Genomic DNA, 15117 nt, shown 5'->3' on the forward strand with positions numbered 1-15117 from the left:
GAAGCCTGGCTTGCAGAATTTTGAGCATTTCTTCACTAGCGTGTGAGATGAGTGCAATTGTGCGGTAGTTTGAGCATTCTTTGGCATTGCCTTTCTTTGGGATTAGAATGAAAACTGACTTTTTCCAGTCCTGTGGCCACTGCTGAGTTTTCCCAATTTTCTGGCATATTGAGTGCAGCACTTTCACAGCATCATCTTTGAGGATTCGGAATAGCTCAACTGGAATTCCATCACCTCCACTAGTTTTGTTCGTTGTGATGCTTTCTAAGGCCCACTTGACTTCACATTCCAGGATGTCTGGCTCTAGGTCAGTGATCACACCATCATGATTATCTGGGTCGTGAAGATCTTTTTTGTACAGTTCTTCTGTGTATTCTTGCCATATCTTCTTAATATCTTCTGCTTCTGTTAGGTCCATACCATTTCTGTCCTTTATCGAGCTCATCTTTGCATGAAATGTTCCTTTGGTATCTCTGATTTTCTTGAAGAGATCTCTAGTCTTTCCCATTCTGTTGTTTTCCTCTATTTCTTTCCATTGATCACTGAAGAAGTCTTTCTTATCTCTTCTTGCTATTCTTTGGAACTCTGCATTCAGATGCTTATATCTTTCCTTTTCTCCTTTGCTTTTCATTTCTCTTCTTTTCACAGCTATTTGTAAGGCCTCCCCAGACAGCCATTTTGCTTTTTTGCATTTCTTTTCCATGGGGGTGGTCTTAATCCCTGTCTCCTGTACAATGTCATGAACCTCATTCTATCTATATATATTTATTTGTGTATTTTAAAGGTCCTTATTTGATTTAATTTTAAAATAGAGCTTGCTATTGTTGATCATAGAAACTTCCATGCATAGAAATAAAGAGTTTGGCCTTAGAGAATTTTTTTCACAGCTTAATCACACAGAAAACTAAGTGACACCAGGGACTCATTCAGTATTAGAGCACTCAATAACAGACAAGTAACAAAGCAAATACCCTTAACATATATATATATATTTACTGGACAAGAGCAAAAATGTCAGAAGACTTTCTCTACAGGGAATAAAAATCCTTTTATTATATTATATGTTACAATAACATATCTCCCATTTTCCTGGGAATTTTAATGCTCTCAGTAGTAAGGTCAGAGAAGGCAATGGCACCCCACTCCAGTACTCTTGCCTGAAAAATCTCATGGACGGAGGAGCCTGGTAGGCTGCACTCTCTGGGGTCGCTAAGAGTTGGACACGACTGAGCGACTTCACTTTCACTTTTCACTTTCAAGCATTGGAGAAGGAAAAGGCAATCCACTCCAGTATTCTTGCCTGGAGAATCCCAGGGATCGGGGAGCCTGGTGGACTGCCGTCTATGGGATCGCACGGAGTCAGATACGACTGAAGCGACTTAGCAGCAGCAGCAGCAGTAGTAAGGTAAGAGGGGTATTCTTTCAGCAAAAGACCTGGAAAGCTAGACTTTACAAAAAAGGTTCAGGTCATTATTTTTAAGTTTTTTAGTAGGGAAGCCTTAACATCAGTGTTCAGGTTGATTTTTAAAGCTCTTTTTGTATTGCTTTTGAGTTTTAATATTAAAGAATTTGTGAAATTTGGAACAGATGCAGTTCATAAGCACTGAAATTGTTTCATTTAGATATAATGCCTACACATATACCTGAGAGATAAAAAAATTCAAACACTATATGGAAAGTCTTTAAATTTCATTTATAGAAAAAAAAAACTGAAGTAGCAATTGTACCTGTGTATTTAAATGACATGGTGTACTTTCAATGTTTCTGATGTTTACACCTAATTTTATAATTACATTTTTGTAATTACTCATACTTTTTGGGCACTCCATTTTGCTTACTATTTGTTTTATATACATTTTTTTCTTTTTGACCACGCCTTACAGCATGTGGGATTTTAGTTACCCCACCAGGGATCAAATCTGAATCCCTAGCATTGGAAGCACAGAGTCCTAACTACTGGACAACCAGGGAAGTCATTGCTTTATGTATTTTAATTGAAAACTCTATATGTTTTAGCTAAAAAGTATTTAAGACAAAAAAATTGAAATTCCATTTCATCCCATTAGGTTTCACTTCCTTCTCAAGGATATGCCCTTGTTTCTATATGCTCTTTTAGCCATTTTCTTGTGTTTCCATAGTACTTATGCATATTCTTTTTATTTTCACAAATGTCATCATGCTATGCATACTATTATCATCATGTTCCCTTTCTAATGGCAATACCATTATTTATGTAATGTTTCACTTCATAGGAAAAGGTAAAACTATAAGATATTGACTTTAGGATATTCTGGTATTTAAAAATGCAGTAATCAAGGCTAGTAGGAAAGGGGTGCAGACTTAAAAAATATTCACAACCTAAAAATTGAGAGTTCCGTTTTATGTGGTACAAATTCTTAGGGCCTCAAGACCAAGAGCTAGCATCTCAAGTGACCCTGAGAGAAATGCTTCCAGGACGTGAGAGAAAGAACCAGGTGACATAGAAGTTTTGTAAATAAGGGTAGGTAGTCTTAACATCAAAAGATTATTACTAAAGGAAACCAGATATCTCAAGTTAAGGAATTTAGCACTTTTTCTGTGTATGAGTAGATGTAAGAGACTGGGGTCACTGAAATCATTTCTTTGATATGCATCTCAGCTATTCTGGGGCCAGATTCCTGTGTTTTTCTCATCCTGAGCGGGCATGGCGCTCACTCACTGTAGGGAGGGGCTACAGTCTGATAGCTGGCATTCTTCTCCTTCCTAAGTGCTGTTAGGGCTCACCAGCTCACCATCTATGGTGGCTACAATTGCTGGTGACTGTGACATCCTTCAGAGAAGGCAATGGCACCCCACCCCAGTACTCTTGCATGGAAAATCCCACAGAGGGAGGAGCCTGGACGGCTGCAGTCCATGGGGTCGCTGAGGGTCGGACACGACTGATCGACTTCACTTTCACTTTTCACTTTCATGCATTGGAGAAGGAAATGGCAACCCACTCCAGTGTTCTTGCCTGGAGAATCCCAGGGACGGGGGGAGCCTGGTGGGCTGCCATCTATGGGGTCGCACAGGGTTGGACACATCTGAAGTGACTTAGCAGCAGCAGCAGCAGCAGCAGCAGTGACATCCTTGCCTAATGATATGACAGGGCATATTACATCTCTCAGGGGAGTTGGAGATTCAGAGCTCAGGGCTGGCTTGGAGACTAGGTGTGCTGGCCCACCACATTCTATCACTGGTAAAACAAATTCTTGTGATAGAAATCAGTGGCAAGGGAAACAATTTGAACGTCACACTTTTTCAAATTTATGCAGTGAATGCTGTCTTCCTATACATGGTGCATCGATTTGAAAGTCTTTTACAAGGTTCTAGGTACTGAATTCTTATTTTTGTTTTTGCTAATTATGTTTAATTTTCTGTTTTGCCAAACTATATCAAGGAAATAATATGTACAAATAAGCACAGGATGCTAAAGTTTATTCTTCTTCCCAGATCTATTTCCTCCCATTCAAGAACATCAATCATTACATAATTTCTATAAGATTCTGGAGTTGAAAGCCCATCCTGGGTATTATACAAATGTTCTTTTATAATCCTTTATGCCATTTCTGATTAAGTTAATTCACTCTGTTTTCATTATTATTTTTCTCTTATTTAAATATCATCACCAATTAGGTGACAATGACTTAAAGGAAGGAAGTAGGAGAAAGGCCTGAATATGCTGCTGGACACACTAGCTACTTCTGTTGGTCTGAGGTTTAAGCAGGAACCCCAAATTAAACATTATTCCTAGAAATGCAGTGATGAAATTCAAACATACTTTCCCCATTCCATACGGTGGGAAATTGTCCAATTCTTGTCCAATTTGAATATTCTACTAGGATATTTTATATCAGATGAGTTCTGAAATATTGATATATAAACATTCTGAGCATATTTAAGGAAATAAAATCCCAAATTATTACCACACATAAAATTCTTCCTGCATTTATATTAGTCTTCTCAAGTGGGTATGATTTATCTTTCTACAATAAAAATTATCCTTTTTGTTATTTAACTCACACTGCAATATCTTATAGTCCATAATAAATTATAAATCCTCTTTTTGAATGTACAATCTGAGAGTCACGCCAGAAACAAACTATACCTTACTGAGCTCTTTAAAGACATAGAAAGCTTTGGAAAAGAATATATGTCTCTGGAGAAATGTCCTGACAAAGCAGTAATAAAAAGGTCACACTACTTTTCATGCAGCATTTGCCTTGTTTAATAAGAATTATATCCCAAAATGTGTTTTAATTATTGATAATTAGAAACATTATATTTAAAGAAGGAATCAAGACTACCTTAATACTAGGTTAAGCACACTGGTCTAGATTTTTTATCAAAATGGCAACTCTCAGATACGGGCATTCAGATTTATTCTCAAAGCTTTTTAACTTTTCCTAAATATCAAGGGCAGAGTGTTTTCCAGTTCTTATTTTATTATAACTTGAGACCAGTTTTTAACAATTATTACTTTAAGAATCATGGCTTATGTCTGAAGGCTGAAATAAGAACAGACCATAAGCATACAAGAACATGAATTTAAATGGATATATGGAGAATAAAAGAAGTATAGAGTTTACCATAAAATAAGTGGCATATTTATTGAAATACTTTATCACATTTCTTTCAAGAAAAAATATTTAAATTTTAAGTTGTATGAAAGAGAAAAAGAGAAAGGAAACGCCTTCATGTGCTTTTCATTGAACTTTCTTGCAAGAGTTCATTTAAATACCATCGCATGTAGATGAAAGACAGCTGATATGCCAATGACATTCTTATTCCTGCTGAGAACTTATTTTCAGTAATATTCGATCAGTTTAAAACAACTTCTAACTATCAGTCTGATACAATGACAAACTCAAAAAGGAAAAGTGCTAGTCACTCAGTCCTGTCTGACTCTTTGTGACCACATGCACTGGAGTCTGCTAGGCTCCTCTGTCCATGGGATTCTCTAGGCAAGAATACTGGAGTGGGTTGCCATTCCCTTTTCCAGGGTATCTTCCTGACCTAGGGATTGAACCTGGGTATCCTACATTAAAGGCAGATTCTTTACCTTCTTGCCAACTCAAATACACAGCTGGATAAAAATTTCAACAGTGTTACTTGTTGATTGCTTACTAAAGGCAGACTCCTTAATGTCTTTTAATTCATAGATCTTCATCTCTAAAACTAGAAAAAGCCTGTCTATGTTGGAGGGCTATTGTGATGTGTCAGGGAGGTGCTAAGCTGCATCAGGACAGCTTCTCAATAAATGCTGTCTTATCCTGTCACTAGAGATTCTGGAAATGTCTATCCATTGGGTCGAGGGGTTCAGTGTATTTGATGACTCAGTGACTTTGTTATACTCTAAATGAGCCTAATGCAAACAACTGAATAATAAGACATCATCAATATGTGAAATATATAATCTTAAAGAACCCATCTGCCAATGCAGGAGATTTAAGAATTGCAGATTTGATCCCTGGCTTGGAAAGATCTCCAATAGCATATTGGGCACCTAACGCAGAGTTCTTTGGCAAAACTAATACAATTATGTAAAGTTTAAAAATACAATAAAATTCTAAAAAATAAAAAAAATTAAAAAAAATAAAATTATACAAAAAAAAAGAATAGCAAGAAGAGATAAGAAAGACTTGTGCAGTGATCAATGGAAAGAAATAGAGGAAAACAACAGAATGGGAAAGACTAGGGATCTCTTCAAGAAAATCAGAGATACCAAAGGAATATTTCATACAAAGATGAGCACGATAAAGGACAGAAATGGTATGGACCTAACAGAAGCAGAAGATATTAAGAAGAGATGGCAAGAATACACAGAAGAACTGTACAAAAAAGATCTTGACGACAAAGATAATCACGATGGTGTGATCACTGACCTAGAGCCAGACATCCTGGAATGTAAAGTCAAGTGGGCCTTAGAAAGCATCACTACGAACAAAGCTAGTGGAGGTGATGAATTCCAGTTGAGCTATTCCAAATCCTGAAAGATGATGCTGTGAAAGTGCTGAACTCAATATGCCAGAAAATTTCGAAAACTCAGCAGTGGCCACAGGACTGGAAAAGGTCAGTTTTCATTCCAATCCCAAAGAAAGGCAATGCCAAAGAATGCTCAAACTACCACACAATTGCACTCATCTCACACGCTAGTGAAGAAATGCTCAAAATTCTCCAAGCCAGGCTTCAGCAATATGTGAACTGTGAACTTCCTGATGTTCAAGCTGGTGTTAGAAAAGGCAGAGGAACCAGAGATCAAATTGCCAACATCCGCTGGATCATGGAAAAAGCAAGAGAGTTCCAGAAAAACATCTACTTCTGCTTTATTGACTATGCCAACGCCTCTGACTGTGTGGATCACAATAAACTGTGGAAAATTCTGAAAGAGATGGGAATACCAGACCACCTGATCTGCCTCTTGAGAAATTTGTGTGTAGCTCAGGAAGCAACAGTTAGAACTGGACATGGAACAACAGACTGGTTCCAAATAGGAAAAGGAGTATGTCAAGGCTGTATATTGTCACCCTGTTTATTTAACTTATATGCAGAGTACATCATGAGAAACACTGGACTGGAAGAAACACAAGCTGGAATCAAGATTGCTGGGAGAAATATTGTAACGTCACATATGCAGATGATACCACTCTTATGGCAGAAAGTGAAGAGGAACTCAAAAGCCTCTTGATGAAAGTGAAAGTGGAGAGTGAAAAAGTTGGCTTAAAGCTCAACATTCAGAGAACGAAGATCATGGCACCCGTCCCAACACTTCATGGGAAATAGATGGGGAAACAGTGGAAACAGTGTCAGACTTTATTTTTTTGGGCTCCAAAATCACCACAGATGGTGACTGCAGCCATGAAATTAAAAGACGCTTACTCCTTGGAAGGAAAGTTATGACCAACCTAGATAGCATATTCAAAAGAAGAGATATTACTTTGCCAACAAAGGTCCGTCTGGTGAAGGCTATGGTTTTTCCTGTGGTCGTGTATGGATGTGAGAGTTGGACTGTGAAGAAGGCTGTGCTCCGAAGAATTGATGCTTTTGAACTGTGGTGTTGGAGAAGACTCTTGAGAGTCCCTTGGACTGCAAGGAGATCCAGCCAGTCCATTCTGAAGGAGATCAGCCCTGGGATTTCTTTGGAAGGAATGATGCTAAAGCTGAAACTCCAGTACTTTGGCCACCTCATGCGAAGAGTTGACTCATTGGAAAAGACTCTGATGCTGGGAGGGATTGGGGGCAGGAGGAGAAGGGGACTACAGAAGTTGAGATGGCCAGATGGCATCACTGACTCGATGGACGTGAGTCTCAGTGAACTCTGGGAGTTGGTGATGGACAGGGAGGCCCGGCGTGCTGTGATTTGTGGGGTTGCAAAGAGTCGGACACGACTGAAAGACTGATCTGATCTGAACCACCTGGGGAGTTCCTTTTTCAGTATCCTATTATTTTGCTTTTTCATACTGTTCATGGGGTACTCAAGGCAAGAATAACGAAGTGGTTTTCCATTCCCTTCTCCAGTGGACCACATCTGTCAGACCTCTCCACCATGACCCGCCCTTCTTGGGTGGCCCCACACGGCATGGCTTAGTTTCATTGAGTTTCCTGGCATGGCTTAGTTTCACTGAGTTAGACAAGGCTGTGCACCGTGTGATTAGATTGACTAGTTTTCTGTGATTATGGTTTCAGTGTGTCTGCCTTCTGATGCCCTCTCGCAACACCTACCATCTTACTTGGGTTTCTCTTACCTTGGGCGTGGGGTATCTCTTCATGGCAGCTCCAGCAAAGCACAGCCACTGCTCATTACCTTGGACGAGGATTATCTCCTCTCCAGAAAGAATGAAGGGATGGAGGCAAACCAAAAACAATACCCAGTTGTGGATGTGCCTGGTGATGGAAGCAAGGTCCAATGCTGTAAAGAGCAATATTACATAGGAACCTGGAATGTTAGGTCCATGAATTAAGGCAAATTAGAAGTGGTCAAACAGGAGATGGCTAGAGTGAACGTTGACATTCTAGGAATCAGTGAACTAAAATGGACTGGAATGGGTGAATTTAACTCAGATGACCATTATATCTACTACTGTGGGCAGGAATCCCTTAGAAGAAATGGAGTAGCCATCATGGGCAACAAAAGAGTTCAAAATGCAGTACTTGGATGCAATCTCAAGAACACCAGAATGACCTCTGTTCGTTTCCAAGGCAAACCATTCAATATGACAGTAATCCAAGTCTATGCCCCGGAGAAGGCAATGGCAACCCAGGCCAGTACTCTTGCCTGGAAAATCCCATGGACGGAGGAGCCTGGTAGGCTGCAGTCCATGGGGTCGCTAAGAGTCGGACATGACTGAGCGAATTCACTTTCACTTTGCACTCTCATGCTTTGGAGGAGGAAATGGAAACCCAGTCCAGTGTTCTTGCCTGGAGAACCCCAGGGACGGCGGGGCCTGGTGGGCTGCCGTCTATGGGGTTGCACAGAGTCGGACATGACTGAAGCGACTTAACAGCAGCAGCATGTCTATGCCCCAACCAATAATGCTGAAGAAGCTGAAGTTGAATGGTTCTATGAAGACCTACAAGACCTTTTAGAACTAACACCCAAAAAGATGTCTTTTTCATTATAGGGGACTGGAATGCAAAAGTAGGAAGTCAAGAAACACCTGGAATAACAGGCAAATTTGGCCTTGGAATACAGAATGAAGCAGGGCAAAGGCTAATAGAGTTTTGCCAAGAGAAAGCACCAGTCATAGCAAACACCCTCTTCCAACAGCATGAGAAGACTCTACACATGGACATCACCATATGGTCAACACCGAAATCAGATTGATTATATTCTTTGGAGCCAAAGATGGAGAAGTTCTATACAGTCAGCAAAAACAAGACTAGGAGCTGACTGTGGCTCAGATCATGAACACCTTATTGCCAAATTTGACTGAAATTGAAGAAAGTAGGGAAAACTACTAGACCATTCAGGTATGACCTAAATCAAATCCCTGGTGATTATACAGTGGAAGTGAGAAATAGATTTAACGGACTAGATCTGATAGATAGAGTGCCTGATGAACTATGGACGGAGGTTTGTGACATTGTACAGGAGACAGGGATCAAGACCATTCCCATGGAAAAGAAATGCAAAAAAGCAAAAATGGCTATCTAGGGAGGACTTACAAACAGCTGTGAAAAGAAGAGAAATGAAAAGCAAAAGAAAAAAGGAAAGATATAAGCAGCTGAATGCAGAGTTCCAAAGAATAGCAAGGAGAGGTAAGAAAGCCTTCTTCAGCGATCAATGCAAAAAAATAGAGGAAAACAACAGAATGGGAAAGACTAGAGATCTCTTCAAGAAAATTAGAGATACCAAGGAAACATTTCATGCAAAGATGGGCTCGATAAAGGACAGAAATGGTATGGACCTAAAAGAAGCAGAACATATTAAGAAGAGTTGGCAAGAATACACAGAAGAACTATACAAAAAAGATCTTCACGACCAAGATAATCACGATGGTGTGATCACTGACCTAAAGCCAGACATCCTGGAATGTAAAGTCAAGTGGGCCTTAGAAAGCATTACTACGAACAATGCTAGTGGAGGTGATGGAATTCCAGTTGAGCTATTTCAAATCCTGAAAGATGATGCTGTGAAAGTGCTGCACTCAGTATGCCAGCGAATTTGGAAAACTCAGCAGTGGCCTCCGGACTGGAAAAGGTCAGTTTTCATTCCAATCCCAAAGAAACGCAATGCCAAAGAATGCTCAAGCAACCACACAATTGCACTCATCTCACACAGTAGTAAAGTATGCTCAAAATTCTCCAAGCCAGGCTTCAGCAATATGTGAACCTCGAACTTCTAGATATTCAACCTGGTTTTGCAAAAGGCAGAGGAACCACCAGAGATCAAATTGCCAACATGTGCTGGATCATGGAAAAAGCAAGAGAGTTCCAGAAATACATCTATTTCTGCATTATTGACCATGCAAAGCCTTTCACTGTGTGGATCACAATAAACTGTGGAAAATTCTGAAAGACATGGGAATACCAGACCACCTCAGCTGCCTCTTGAGAAACCTATATGCAGGTCAGGAAGCAACGGTTAGAACTGAACATGGAACAACAGACTGTTTCCAAATAGGAAAAGGAGTACGTCAAGGCTGTATATTGTCACCCTGCTTATTTAACTTCTATGCAGAGTACATCATGAGAAATGCTAGGCTGAAAGAAGCACAAGCTGGAATCAAGATTCCCGGGAGAAATATCAATAACATCAGATATGCAGATGACACCACCCTTATGGCAAAAAGTGAAGAGGAACTAAAAAGCCTCTTGATGAAAGTGAAAGAGGAGAGTGAAAAAGTTGGCTTAAAGCTCCACATTCAGAAAACTTAAGAACATGGCATCTGGTCCCATCACTTCATGTGGGATAGCTGGGGAAACAGTGGAAACAGTGTCAGGCTTTATTTTATTGGGCTCCGAAATCACTGCAGATGGTGACTGCAGCCTTGAAATTAAAAGAGGCTTACTCCTGGGAAGGAAAGTTATGACCAACCTAGATAGCATATTCAAAAGCAGAGACATTAGTTTGCCAACGAAGGCCTGTCTACTCAAATCTATGGTTTTTCCAGTGATCATGTGTGGATGTAAGAGTGGGACAGTGAAGAAAGCTGAGTGCTGAAGAATTGATGCTTTTGAACGGTGGTGTTGGAGAAGACTCTTGAGAGTCCCTTGGAGTGCAAGGAGATCCAACCAGTCCATTCTAAAGGAGATCAGCCCTGGGTGTTCTTTGGAAGGAATGATGCTAAACCTGAAAAAAACTCCAGTACTTTGGCTACCTCATAGGAAGAGTTGACTCATTGGAAAAGACTCTGATGCTGGGAGGGATTGGGGCAGGAGGAGAAGGGGATGACAGTGGAAGAGATGGCTGTATGGCATCACCGACTCAATGGACGTGAGTTTGAGTGAACTCCGGGAATTGGTGATGGACAAGGAGGCCTGGCATGCTGCCATTCATGGAGTCGCAGAGTCGGACATGAATGAGCAACTGAACTGAACTGAACTTAGATCTCCTGGACAAGGAAATGCAACCCACTCCACTTATTTTGCTCAGAGAGTCCCATGGATAGAGGAATCTGGAGGGCTACAGTCCATAGGTTGGCAAAGGGTTGGACACAAGTAAAGTGACTTAGCACAAACATGTTACCAGTTTGTTTACTATAATGATCGACTCTGAGAGTGGAACAAAATAATGGTTTCAGTGTGAAACCATCTTTAGAAGTGAAGGGAAATTTGTGTCAAAAATATTGAACACCCTCTGGCTAAAACAATGGATCTAGAAGGTGTTCAGTTCAGTCACTAAGTCCTGTCTGTCTCTTTGTGACCCCATGGACTGCATCAGGCCAGGCCTCCCTGTCCATTACCAACTCCCAGAGTTTACTCAAACTCATGTCCATTGAGTCAGTGATGCCATCCACCATTCTCATTCTTTGTGGTCCTCTACTTCTCCCACATTCAGGGTCTCCCTTCCAGCATCAGGGTGTTTTCAAATATGTCAGTTCTTCCCATCAGGTGGCCAAAGTATTGGAGTTTCAGCTTCAACATCAGTCCTTCCAATGAATATTCAGGACTGATTCCATTTAGGATGGACTGGTTGGATCTCCTTTCAGTCCAAGGGACTCTCAAGAGTCTTCTCCAACACCACAGTTCAAAAGCATCGATTCTTTGGCACTCAGCTTTCTTTATGGTCCAACTCTCATATCCATACATGACTACTGGAAAAACCATAGCCTTGACTAGGCGGACGTTTGTTGGCAAAGTAATGTCTTTGCTTTTTAATATGCTATATAGTTTGCTCATAACTTTCTTCCAAGGAATAAGTGTCTTTTAATTTCATGGCTGCAATCACCATCTGCAGTGATTTGGGAGCCCCCCAAAAATAAAGTCTGCCATGGTTTCCCCATTTATTTGCCATGAAGTGATGGGACCACAGATTCCATAATCGTCATTTTCTGAATGCTGAGTTTGAAGACAACTTTTTCACTCTCCTCTTTCACTTTTATCAAGGGGCTCTTTAGTTCTTCTTCGCTTTCTGCCATAAGGGTGATGTCATCTGCATATCTGAGGTTATTGAAATTTCTCCCACCAATCTTGATTCCAGCTTGTGCTTCATTCTGCCCAGCATTTTTCATGATGTACTCTGTGTATAAGTTAAATAAACAAGGTGACAACATAAAGATGTGGCGTACTCCTTTTCCTATTTGGAACTAATCTTTAGTTCCATGTCCAGTTCTAACTGTTCCTTCCTGACCTGCATACAGATTTCTCAAGAGGCAATCAGGTAGTCTGGTATCCCCATGTCTTTCAGAATTTTCCACAGTTTATGGTGATCCACAGAGTCAAAGGCATCAGTATAGTCAATAAAGCAGAAATATAATTTTTTCTGGAACTCTCTTGCTTTTTTGATGATCCAACGGATGTTGGCAATTTGATCTCTGGTTCCTCTGCCCTTTCTAAAACCAGTGATTTACATATAAAATTCCACGATTTGCATGTTAAAAGAGGGAGGATTTGGTGGAAACTATTAGATAAGAAATTGATCTTCCTGAGTTTAGTGTTTTATCAGTTGATGCAATTAATTAACTTCTTTGTCTGCTGCTGCTGCTGCTGCATTGCTTCAGTCGTGTCTGACTCTGTATGACCCCATAGACAGCAGCCCACCAGGCTCACCCGTCCCTGGGATTCTCCAGGCAAGAACACTGGAATGGGTTACCATTTCCTTCTCCAATGCATGAAAGTGAAAAGGGAAAGTGAATTTGCTCAGTGGTGGTCGACTCTTAGCGACCCCATGGACTGCAGCCTACCAGGCTCCTCCATCCATGGGATTTTCCAGGCAAGAGTACTGGAGTGTGTCACCATTACCTTCTCCAGTTCCTAGTCTATGTGTGTATAAATATATACATACATCTTATAAGAATATATAAATACACGTTTTAAAATATATAATCAATATATGAATAAAATATACCATTTTTATATTGAAAAGGGGGAAATTAGTAAAGAAAAACTATTGTTTAATTAAACTTATATAAAAGTATACCCTAAAAATGGTAAAGAACCTTCCTGCCAATACTAGACTCATAAGAGACACAGGTTCAATCCCTGGGTTAGGAAGATCACCTAGAGAAGGAAATGGCAACTCACTCCAGTATTGTTGCCTGGAAAGTCCCATGGACAGAGGAGCCTGGCCGGCTACAGTCCATGGGGTGATAAAGGGTGAGACACAACTGAGCCCATGATGGATGTTTACCCTAGGAAAAAGATAAATTTATATTTGTGTGGACATGTGTATAAGAAAGAGAAATGTATCACTGGTAATGTAAGCACATAAGCATTTTTATTGTAAATTAATGTTTTAAACCCAATTTTGGATAAAACAATGCATTACTGCACACTGAGAGAGAATTCCAGATGATGAGAGAAGACCCCCTTAAGCATTTGGCTGAATACTGACCAGTATATGTGCCTGAGGTCAGGGAAAACCACCTGAAGGATTGGGTGTAACAGGGCAGAGCCTCCGCACAAGGACAGTCATGTGTGTGTTCCCATCCCCCAGATTGGAAAATCTCAAAGTTTACAGGGTATTGTACATGGAGGGTTTTGCCACAGTAGTAGGAAATAATTAGTCTAAAGCAAAACACTTCAAAAGTTCCAAATAACAAGTCCTATTAACTAGATCCAGAGGATCAAAAGGAATTTCTTATAAACTAGATCCAGAGGATCGAAAGTTTCAAAGGAATTTTAATAAGTCTCAAAATTAAGTATGAGGATATTTGTAGAAGTCAGTATATATACTATCCACTATGTAAAATTTACAGTGTCAGAGAACCAGTGAAAAATTACCAAGCAAGTATTAGAAATAGTAAGCACTGACATTAAAAGAATTATTATATTGTTATTGCCTCTGTCCAAAAAGTAGATACAAAGAAGATTAAAAGTAATGCAAATCAGAGTTTCAGACTTCTAGAGATGAAAATTAAATGTCCAAGTTGAAAATAAATTGGATGTAACTAAAAATAAACTAAATATTGTAAGAAAAAATTAATGAAAGACATTACTTTGCCAACAAAGGTCCGTCTAGTCAAGGCTATGGTTTTTCCTGTGGTCTTGTATAGATGTGAGAGTTGGCCTGTGAAGAAGGCTGAGCACCGAAGAATTGATGCTTTTGAACTGTGGTGTTGGAGAAGACTCTTGAGAGTCCCTTGGACTGCAAGGAGATCCAACGAGTCCATTCTGAAGGAGATTGGCCCTGGGATTTCTTTGGAAAGAATGATGCTAAAGCTGAAACTCTAGTACTTTGGCCACCTCATGTGAAGAGTTGACTCATTGGAAAAGACTCGGATGCTGGGAGGGGTTGGGGGCAGGAGGAGAAGGGGACGCCAGAGGATGAGATGGGTGGATGGCATCACTGACTCAATGGACGTGAGTCTGAGTGAACTCCGGGAGTTGGTGATGAACAGGGAGGCCTGGCGTGCTGCGATTCATGGGGTCACAAAGAGTTGGACATGAGTGAGCGACTGAACTGAACTGATCTGAATTAAACTAAATATTGTAAGAAAAATTTAATAAACAATAGTGCATCCATGTGTGTTCTCACTCATGGCTGACTTTTTGGACCCCATGAATTGTAGCCTGCCAGGCTTCTTTGTCCTGGGATTCTCCAGGCAAGAATACTGGAGTGGGTTGTCATTTCCTCCTCCATAAGCAAAGGGGTACATAAACTTTACTATTTTCATACTAAGGAATAGAAGAGTACAAAAGAATGAATGATTAACATATGCAACATGAACAAATCTCAAATATGCCTAAAGAAAGAAGATAGACAAAAAGGATATTTATGCGTAGTTGAACATATACAAAATTACAGAAAAATGCAAAATAATTCATGGTGACAACAGATTAGTTGTTGCCTGGCATTAGAGGGGTAGGTAAATATGTAAAGCATACATTAAAAAAGATCATGAGGAAACTTTTTGTCATAGAAAGTATAAATACTTTCATATATATATAATTCATAGGCTTTTCCTATGAATTACATTAGGATTTTCCTATTTCTTC

The sequence above is a fragment of the Bos javanicus genome, chromosome 16 (genome assembly GCF_032452875.1).
Source record: "Bos javanicus breed banteng chromosome 16, ARS-OSU_banteng_1.0, whole genome shotgun sequence".
NCBI lineage: Eukaryota > Metazoa > Chordata > Mammalia > Artiodactyla > Bovidae > Bos > Bos javanicus.